At 45.9% G+C, this 10536-nt stretch overlaps 1 long non-coding RNA gene across 1 annotated transcript; it reads right to left on the bottom strand.

Annotated features, from left to right (window-relative positions):
• Positions 1-704: 704 nt before the first annotated feature.
• Positions 705-1271, bottom strand: LOC139356514 (uncharacterized). Its single transcript, XR_011608479.1, has 2 exons — positions 1189-1271; positions 705-1034 (listed from the first exon to the last, which is right to left on the bottom strand). It is a non-coding gene; the product is annotated as an uncharacterized lncRNA (long non-coding RNA).
• Between the last annotated feature and the right edge of the window lie 9265 nt (positions 1272-10536).

The following is a 10536-nucleotide window of genomic DNA, read 5'->3' as shown; positions in this document are numbered from 1 at the left end:
GGCTGAGGCAGGAGAATAGCTTGAACCTGGGAGGCGGAGGTTGCAGTGAGCCGAGATCTTGCCACTGTACTCCAGCCTGGGAGACAGAGCGAGACCCTGTCTCAAAAAAAAAAAAAAAAAAAAAAAGAAGAAAGAAAAAAGAAAAACAAAGAAATCATGTGTATATTGCACTTAACACAGTGCCTGTCTCAACATGTGTTAGCTGTGGTATCTGTTATTGCTATTATTTGTGTTCATTAACCTAATTCTATCATACCCTGTTATAAACCAGGACTATCTGACCATCTGGAAGGATTCTGTTTGCTCTATTTTGTCCTTTCCTCAACCCCCAGAGCTGCAGGTGAGGGAAAGGAGAGGATGAGTGACCCTTCTGCCTGGAGATTCTTGACATGAGGGGACGTCTGAAACTAGACATTCTGTCTGCTTCTTTCCATATCTCAGGGGAACCCTAGCGCAAGCGAGTGGGGACCCGGCCTGTGCTCATTGATTACACTAATGATGATGGATTTCCTCCCCTTTCGCACTTAATCAACAGCTGCCCAGTGTTTTATCACCATTTCCCAGGGCAGAGCAGGCCACCCCAACCCCTACTCACGAGGGCCTTTTCTTTCTTACTCCATGTGACCCAGAACAGAGCCCATTAAAGAACTCACTCATTTCTCCACCCTCCACCCCTTTAATTACAAACAGTGCTGAGAGTTGAATAACACAGAACAAAAGACAGATTTATTTACCCCAGGACATAAACAAGATTATCAGAAACAGGCATTCAGAAGCCCTTAGCTCCTGGGAGAATTTTAATTTGCTGACCCCTGGCTTACAGAAATCTTAGGTCTTTTCACATAATTATAAAACCCCGAGAGTTTTGCCTGCTTGAGTTATTTATTGGCACGCATCCCCAACCCGGCTGCTGGCTCTCATTGGCCAATTACAGGCATCTCCACTGGGACTTTGAAACAAGCTCTTCTGAGACAATGCAGGAAGGCTGAAAGAAATTCTCTTTTCCTTGGTGAAGTTTTCCTACTGGCGGCTCCCTGGAATGACCGAGGTACACAAACAGGAGGGAGAAGGAGGCATGATTACATTGATTAGAACACTTTGGGTTACAAATCACTTAATCCCACATCGAACTGGCATTAAACCAAAAAGGGACTGTATTGTAACTGAAAAGTCCACCATTAAAGTTACCTTCAGGCACAGCTCAATTCCGGGGCTATAACCATGTCAGTGTGCTCGGTCTCTCTCTACATCTCTCACCTGTTTGCCTCCAGGTCGCTGGCTTCTTTCTCATGGGAGAAATGGTCCCCAGCCCTCCTAAGCTTCCAACCTATCAGCTCCTAGAATTAAGTCTCATTCGCTCAGCTTTGGTCATGTGCCCATAGGGAACCAATCACTGTGGCTGGAGGAGGAAATATGCTGATTGGCTAGACCTGGGTCATGTGCCCAATTTTTTTGTTTTTGTTTTTGTTTTTGTTTTTGTTTTTGTTTTTTTGAGATGGAGTCCGGCTCTGTCGCCCAGGCAGGAGTGCAGTGGCAGGATCATGGCTCGCTGCAACCTCCACCTCCAGGGTTCAAGTGATCTTTCCATCTCAGCCTCCCAAGTAGCTGCGATTACAGGTGCCTGCACCATCACCCCGGCTAATGTTTTTGTATTTTTAGTAAAGACAGAGTCTCACCAAGTTGGCCAGATTGGTCTGGATCTCCTGACCTCAAGTAATCCGCCCGCTAGGCCTCCCAAAGTGCTGGGATTACAGGCGTGAGCCACAGTGCCCAGCAAGTATACCCTATCTTGTATCTGGGGTGGGACCAATTCTATCTGAACCATATGGGCTAAGGCATCATGGGGTGAGTCCTCAAAGAAAAGTCAGGGTGTGTACCCAGGAAAAGGGAGACAGATGTTGAGCAGATAAAAGCAATGAAATGCTTCGCTTTTATCTATCCATCATAGTATTCCTCTGGGTTCGGGGTTACAGGACACCCCACACTCTTCCTGGAGCAGCTTGGAAGTGGCCACTTTAGCATGTTAGGGGTTAAATTGTTTTCTCCCCCTAAATGTACAGCTTGACGTCGTAACCCACCCACTTCAGAGTGTGACTGTGACGGTTAATTTTAGGTGATGTGTAGGGGAAAACTCTTCTCAAACTCAAGCTTAGTTTTTCATCTACTCTCACACCACAACAACCATCAACACAGAAGGCTTCTGTGACCAAATGTGGGGCGGCAGTTTCCCCACATACCAAGCCGCAGACACCGGTTGGGTGTCCTCTAATTCAGTTCTGACACCATCTACCTGGAGATAGTATCGTATCCCACAGGTTGAGGGCTCAGTCCCCAAGACTGCCTCTCTACACACACAAACCAGTTGCAAGTTTGGAACTTCTGGCAGATCGGTTTCAAGTTGGGGTTCCCCAACCCCCACTTTGGATTTGATTAATTTGCTGGAGTGGCTCACAGAACTCAGGGAAACACTTACGTACATTTACCAATGTATTATAAAGGATATTGCAAAGGATTCAGATGAAGAACTGTATACGGCAAGGTAAGGGTAGGGGTGCAGAACTTCCATGCCCTCCCTGGGCACCACCGTCTGGGAGTCTCCATGTGTTTGTGAAACCCGAAAATTTGAGACAGGTGCCAGTTAATTTAGAAAGTTTATTTTGCCAAGGTTGAGGACTCGCGCCCATGACAGCCTCAGGAGGTCCTGACGACACGTGCCTAAGGTGGTCAGAGCACAGTTTGGTTTATACATTTTAGGGAGACATGAGACATCAATCAACATATGTCGTAAGATGAACATTGATTCCCTCTGGAAAGGTGGCACAACTCGAAGTGGGGAGGGGGCTTCCAGATCATAGGTAGATAAGAGACAAATGGTCGCATTCTTTTAAGTTTCTTATGAGGCTCTCCAAAGGAGGTCATCAGATATATATTTATTTCAGTGGGCAGAGGGGCGACTGAATAGAATGGGAGACAGGTGTGCTGTAAGCAGTCCCCAGCTTGACTTTTTCCTTTAGCTTAGTGATTCTGGGGGCCCAAGATGTTTTCTTTTCACGTGTTCAATTATCTAGAAGCTCCCCAAACCCTGTCCCTCTTGGGTTTTTCCGGAAGCTTCATGATATCACCATTCCTTCCCCTAGGATATAGGGTGGGACCCTATCATGGGAGGGTCTTAAGATCCACGGTCAGAAAGGTGGGGGAACATTAGAGTGAAAAGAGGGCAGGAGAAAGTCAGAGGCCACCCACGAGGCCAAACACACCCACCATTCTTAAAAAGGCCGTAACAAGGACTGTGGGAGTTATGAGCCAGGAACCATGGACAAAAACCAGTACATATCATAACACCACAGGGGTCAACTTGGCTGCATTAAGGAATAACTAGAAACCTGGTGAAGCACTATTTTGGGGTATGTCTGTGGAGATATTTCCAGAGGAAATTAGCATGTGAGTCAGTGTGAACTAGATGGGGAAGAGCCATCCTCAGTGTGGGCAGGCACCATCCAATCTGTTGGCGGCCCAGAGAGAGCAAAAACAGAGAAAGGCAAATATGTCTATCTGTCTGCTGGACTTGGATCCACTCCTTTTCTCCTGTTTTGGGGCAACTCTAAGTTCCCCAGCCTTTGGACTCCAGGACTTAAACCAGCACCCCTTCCCTCTGACCCCAGGTTCTCAAGCCTTTGACCTCAGATTGTGAGTCACACAATCGACTTCCCTGGTTCTGAGGCCTTCAGACTTGGACTGAGCCATGCTACCAAAATCCCAGGGTCTCCAGCTTGCAGACAGCTTGTTGTGAGACCTCTCAGTCTCCATAATTGTGTGAGCCAATTCCCCTAATAAATTCCCTCTCATCTATCTGTCTGTCTGTCTATCTATCTATCTATCTATCTATTTATCTATCTATCTATCTATCTATCCATCCTATTGGTTCTGTCTCTCTGAAGAACTCTGACAAATACAGTGACCCTTAGGTCTTTAAAGAGAGAATCAAGTTAAGGCCAGGCGCGGTAGCTCACACCTATTATCTCAGCACTTCGGGAGGCTGTGCAGGCAGACCACTTGAGCTCAGGAGTTCGAGACCAGCCTGGCCAAGGTGGCAAAACTCCATCTCTACTCAAAACACAAAAATTAGCTGGGCGTAGTGGCGCATGCCTGTAATCCCAGGTATTTGGAAGGCTGAGGCCGGAGGATCACTTGAACCTGGGAGGTATAGGTTGCAGTGATCCAAGATTGTGCCACTGCACTCCAGTCTGGGCAATAGAATGAGATTCTGTTTCAAAAAATATATATATAATAATAATAATAATAATAAAGTTAAAATAAAGTCATTAGAATAGGTCTTAATCCAATATAACTGGTGTCTGTTTAAGAAGAGGGTATTTGAACATGGATATGCATACAGGGAAAATGTCATGTGAATATGACGATGGCCTTCTACAAGCCAAGTAGAGAGGCCTGAAACAGGCTCTTCCCTCACAGCTCTCAGAAGGAACCAACACTACCAACACCTTGGTCTTGGACTTCAAGCCTCCAGAACTGTGAGACAGTGAGTTTCTGTTGCATAAGGTATCCAGTTGTGGTATTTTGTTACCCAAGCAGCCCAAAGTAATACGGCATCCTTTGAGGAAGAAGTGAGGCGAAGTGTTCAGGTTCCCCGAGCGCCTAGCTCAAGCCTCACTCCATACTCTAGAAGATTCCAAAGCTCTCCCGGGATTCCTGTAAATCCCTGGGGAGTTATACCACCATGGTCCCTCCTGATTTCAGGTTGCTGTTTCCATGTGGGTTTTCTCTGTTAATCACCATTGATTTGGATATGATATTCAGCCCTATCCTGTAACGGCCACCCAGAAAAAGAATCCATTCATCCGAGACATGTCTGTCACTTTGCTGAAGTCTCTTGGATTAGAGAGAGGAGGAGGTTAAGTGGTAAGTTCACATGAAGCTTCGAAATTGAACGATAAGAATCCATGTTCATTCATTCATTCATTAAAAAAATTATTTACTTATTTATTTATTTATTTATTTATTTATTTATTTATTTATTTATCTGATACAGGGTCTTGCTCTGTTACCCAGTCTGGAGTGTAGTGGTGCAATCACTGCTCACTGCAGCCTCAAACTCCCAGGCTCAGGTGATATTCCTGCATCAGCCTCCTGAGTAGCTGGGACTACAGGAGCGTGCCACCATGCCCAACTAATTTTTTGTATTTGAGATGGGGTTTTTTGCTGGCAAAATAATATATATATGTTTATTGAAACCCACTTTGTGCCATCACTGAGGCATAAGAAGACACAGTGAAGAACAAAATAGACAAGACCCCCATCCTCACAGAACTTATATTTTAATTGGGAACACAGACGATAAACAGGAAAAATAAGCAAGAGCGTTCCAGCTTGTACTAAGTGTCATGAAGAAAACAGCATGGTTGGAGGCTAGGCACGGTGGCTCACACCTATAATCCTAGCACTTTGGGAGGCCAAGGGGGTGGATCACTTGAGATGAGGAGTTCAAGACCAGCCTGGCCAAGATGGTGAAAACTCATCTCTACTAAAAATACAAAAAAATTAGCCAGGTGGCAGAGTCCTAGTAATCCCAGCTACTCAGGAGGCTGAGGCAGGAGAATTGCTTGAACCCAGGAGGTGGAGGTTGCAGTGGGCCGAGATGGCGCCACTGCACTCCAGCCTGGGTGACACAGTAAGATTCTCCATCTCAAACAAACAAACAAAAAAAAAACAGTAGGGTCGGGTGGTGGCAGTTACATGGGAATGAGCACTTTGGAGATGACATTTTTTAGCAAGGGTGAGGGAGTCAGAAAATGACTCTTGGAGGAAAAGAAAGTGGGGGTGACTCTAAAAAAAAAAAGGGGGGGAAGGAGTGAGCCACGTGCCAGTGATGGGAAGCTGGGCCCAGACTACAAATGAGGCTGTGATGTTAATTTCTTGTGTCAGCTTAACCGGGCCACAAGGTGCCCAGATATTTGGTTGAACATTATTGCTGGGTGTGTCTGTGACAGTGTTTCTGAATGAGCTTAACATTTGAATCAGCAGACTGAGTAAGGCAGATGGCCCTCCACAGTGTGGCTGGGCTTTCTCTAATCCACTGAAGGCCTGAATAGAATAAAAGGCTGAGGCCCAGTGTGGTGGCTCACACTTGTTATCCCAAAACTTTGGAAGGCCGAGGTGGGAGGATAACTTGAGCTCAGAAATTTGAGATCAGTCTGGGCATCATAAAGAGACCTTGTCTTTACCAAAAATGTTTAAGATCAGCCAAGCATGGTGATGTGCGCCTGTAGTCCTAGCTACTTGGTAAGCTGAGGCAGGAGGATCACTTGAGCCAGGAAGGTAGAGGCTGCAGTGAACCATGATTGTGTCACTACACTCCAGTCTGGGCAACAAAGTGAGATCCCCATCTCAAAAAATATATAATAAAGTTTTTTAAAAAAGAAAATGCTGAGAAAGAAAGAATTCTCTCTCTCTCTCTCTCCCTGATTGTCTCTAAGCTGGAACATCAGTTTTGTTCTGCCTTCAAACTGGGATGTAGACTGGAACTTACACCATTAGCTCTCCTGGTACTTAGGCCTTTGGACTCAGACTGGAACTATGAGATTATACCATCAGCTTTTCTGAGTCTGGATTTCTCAGCTTCATGATCATGTAAGCCAATTCCTTATTATAAATCTATATATGGAGATACACACACACACACACACACACATAGAGAGAGAGAGAGAGAGAGAGAGAGAGAGACTGCATATCTTCTGTTTCTCTGAAAAACCCTGACTAATACAAAGCGCCCCAGGGCAGCATACCCCCTGACAATAGGGCCAGATTTTTCCGGAAGGGAGTGGAAATTTCCACTGCCAGCATCCTGGAATGAGGTCAGACAATGAGGCTGCGGAGAGGCGGACCTTCTACTGGGCAGCCCTTAGACTGGGCCGTGGTGGGCATGGGCTCCAAGAAATTCCTTGCCCTGACCACCCAGGGGCGTACTCTGTGAATGTGTGTGCCCAGTGGGGGCTCTGGGCTCTGAGCACGTTGCCTCCGGGAGTAGTTGGGAGCAACACTTCATGCCTCCTTCCCTTCTATCATCTTGGAACTTTCGGTAGACTCAGTATAAAAGCTGCAGCCTGTTCTTTGCTGGTGCTGTAGACAATAAGGAGAGGGTCCGTTCTGGGTCCGAGGAGAGGGGAAGGTGCACCTGGCGGAGCAGCAGCAGCTGGAAGCAGAAGGAGGGGAGCTGAAGCAGGGAAAAAGCTGCACCTCGTGGGAAATGTGAGGCAGTGGTCCAGAGAGCGCAGCTGGCTACAGTGACAGGCAAGATGGATCTGCGGAGCATGCCTGTGCTCCCCAGCAAGGGAAACCTGGTCGTGCAAAGGAAAGTGAAAAGAAGAGGAAAAACAAAAACCAGAAAAAGCAAAACAGAAAAAGCAAAAGGAAAGGAAGAAAGAGAAAGGAGAATGGAGAGAATCTTCTGGAAATTGAGTGGGATGGGAGCCAGGACATCACAATTAAGGTCTTAAAAGAGATAGCAGGCTGGGCGCTGTGGTTCACGCCTATAATCCCAGCATTTTGGGAGGCGAAGGCAGGAGAATCGCTTGAGCTCAGGAGTTTGAGACCAGCTTGGGCAACGTGGCGAAACCCCATCTCTCCAAATAATACGAAAATTAACCAAGTGTGGTGGTGCACGCCTATAGTCCCAGCTACTATGGAGGCTGAGGTGGAAGGATGGCTTGAGCCCAGGAGGCAGAGGTTGCAGTGAGCCACTGCACTCCAGCCTGGGCAACACAGCCAGACCTTGTCTCAAAAAAAAAAAAAAGATAGAGAGAGAGAGCAGCACCACAGATGGGTAAAATTTAGGTCTACTGGCAAATAATTAAAAATCAATCAATCAATCAATAAAATAAGAATAAAAACCATTTGCCCAGGTACTGGACTGAGTCCTCTCCATGGCTCAATTAATTTGTACCTTGCAACATCACTGAGCCCAGTATGATTACTTCACTGTATACATGCAGATATTGAGGCGCAGAGAGTTGAAATAAATAGCCCCAGGTCACATAGCTAGGAGTTAGCACCCTCAAGAGTTAGACTTGGTTGTGTGTAACTCCAACCCTGGGCCCGAGCTTCTTAAGAGCTGTTACACAGAACACCACACCCAAAAGGTCTCTGTATTAAAACAGGAGGGGATGGGGAGAGAAGGAGAGGAGGATCTCCCACCTCCCTTTCTCCTCATTTCAATTCCAAATAGAATTGGAAAACGAGGCACATTACTAGCCACTTGGAAAGTCACGACACACGCAGCAGCTGTGAGAAGCTGTCTTGGTTACCTGCTAGTGCATAACCAACCAGCCTGCAAGGGTTAATTTTATGTCAAATTGGCTAGACCATGGTACCCAGATATTTCGTCAAACACTAGTCTAGATGTTGCTCTCAGGTATTTTTTTAGATGAGGTTAAAAATCCATAGACTTTGAGTAAAGTAGGTTGTTCCTTATAATGTGGGTGGGCCTTATCCAATCCGTTGAAGGCCTACAGAGGAGAAAGACTGACCGCTCCAGAAGAAGAGGGAATTCTGCCTGTAGTCTGCTTTCAGACTCGAGCTACTGCCAGCCTCCAGAATTGCATGAGCCAGTTCCTTAAGATAAGTCTTTCTATATGGTGGGATGGAAGGGATCCTCCAAAGAAAGAGACCAATAGGAGATACATATATTCTATTGAATATGTATATCCTGTAGAAATTCTGTATATAGACAGAATTTGAAATAGCTCTATATCAAATTATATATAGATTGATATCTATAGATGTATATCAAATTATGTATAAATCTATAGAGATCTATAATCTATATAGATACAGATACAGATGATAGTCTATTGGTCCGCTTCTCTGGCAAACCCTGATAAATTGATAGCCTTAACTTAGTGGCTTAAAACAACATCATTTGATGATGTTCATTACTTCTATGGCTCAGGGCTCAAGGAAGGCACTGTGGGGACCTCTTGCCTTTGCTCTAGGATATCTGGAATTTCAACTGGGAAGCCTCAAACGGCTCGGACTAGAAAGGCTGGGCTGAAGGGTTCAATCCCTGGTATTATAACTTGTAAATTTTATTTATTTATGTATTATTTTTGAGACAGGGTCTCACTCTGTTGCCCAGGCTGGAGTGCAGTGGAGTGATCACAGCTCACAGCAGCCTCAACCTCCCTGGGCTCCAGTGATCCTCCCACCTCAGCCTCCAGAGTAGCTGGGATTACAGACACATACCATGATGCCTGACTAATTTTTGTATTTTTTTTGTAGAGACGAGTTTCGCCATGTTGTTCAGGCTGCAAGTGATCCTCCCACCTCAGCCTCCCAAAGTGCTGTGATTACAGGTGTGAGCTATCATGCCTGGCTAGGTAGCTTTTTTTTTTTTTTTTCTTTTCGCCCAAGCTGAAGTGCATGATACCATTTCTGCTCGCCGCAACCTCTGCCTCCCGGGTTCAAGTGATTCTCCTGCCTCAGCTTCCTGAGTAGCTGGGATTACAGGCGCCACCATACCCATCTAATTTTTGTATTTTTAGTAGAGACAAGGTTTTACCATGTTGGCCAGGCTGGTCTCGAACTGCTGACCTCAAGTGATCGTCCCACCTTGGCTTCCCAAACTGTTGGAATTACAGGCATGAGTCACTGCACCTGGCTCAGCTTGGTAGTTTTTTAACTCACCTGTCTGGCACGTTGGCAGGATAGCTGAAGGGCTGGGCTTAGCTGGGACTGCAGGCTAGAGACTTTACATATGCCTCTCAGGGGGATGGCCTCTTGGTATTCAAATATCTTGTATGACAGCTCAATGTTCCAGCAAACAAGGCAGAAGTGGAATGGCCTTTTAGGACCCAGGCTTAAAAGTCACAGAGCCTCATTTCCGCCATATTCTATCAGTCCCAGATCCAAGGGAGGGGACAGAGACCCCATCTCTCAATCGGAAGAGTGTAACAGATTTGTAGCCACATGGTAAAACTGCCACGGAGGCCCTGAAGTAAAGAAATCTGTGGAATTTTGCTTAACTCAGCTTTTCTCAAGATTTCACTTAGGTGTTGTTATGGGTTGAGTTGTGTCCTGTCTCAAAATTCATATGTTAAAGTCTTAACACACAGGATCTCAGAACGTGACCTATTTTGGAAACAGGGTGGTCACAGATGAAATAGTTAAGATGAGGTCGCCCTAGAGTGGAGTGGGCACCTCAATCAATATGCCGGTGTCCTTCTAAAAAGGGGAAATTTAAACAGACATGCCCCCCGGAAAGACACTATACGAAGAGAAGGCAGAGATCGGGTTTATGCTTTTACAAGCCAAGGTACACCAGAGATTGCCAGCAAATACCCACATGCAAGGGGAAAGGCTTGGAACGAATCCTTCCCTCACAGCCCTCAAAAGAAACCAACCCTGCCAACACCTTACTCTTCAATTTCTGGCCTCTAGAACTGTAAGACAATACATTTCTATTGTTTAAGTTACCTGGTTAGTGGTACCTTGTTGCAGCAGCCTGAACAACTGAATACAAGT

This window comes from Macaca nemestrina, chromosome 10, assembly GCF_043159975.1.
Source record: "Macaca nemestrina isolate mMacNem1 chromosome 10, mMacNem.hap1, whole genome shotgun sequence".
Classification (NCBI taxonomy): Eukaryota; Metazoa; Chordata; class Mammalia; order Primates; family Cercopithecidae; genus Macaca; species Macaca nemestrina.
The sequence above is the reverse complement of the archived record's forward strand: the minus strand, read 5'-3'. Positions and strand labels throughout refer to the sequence as shown.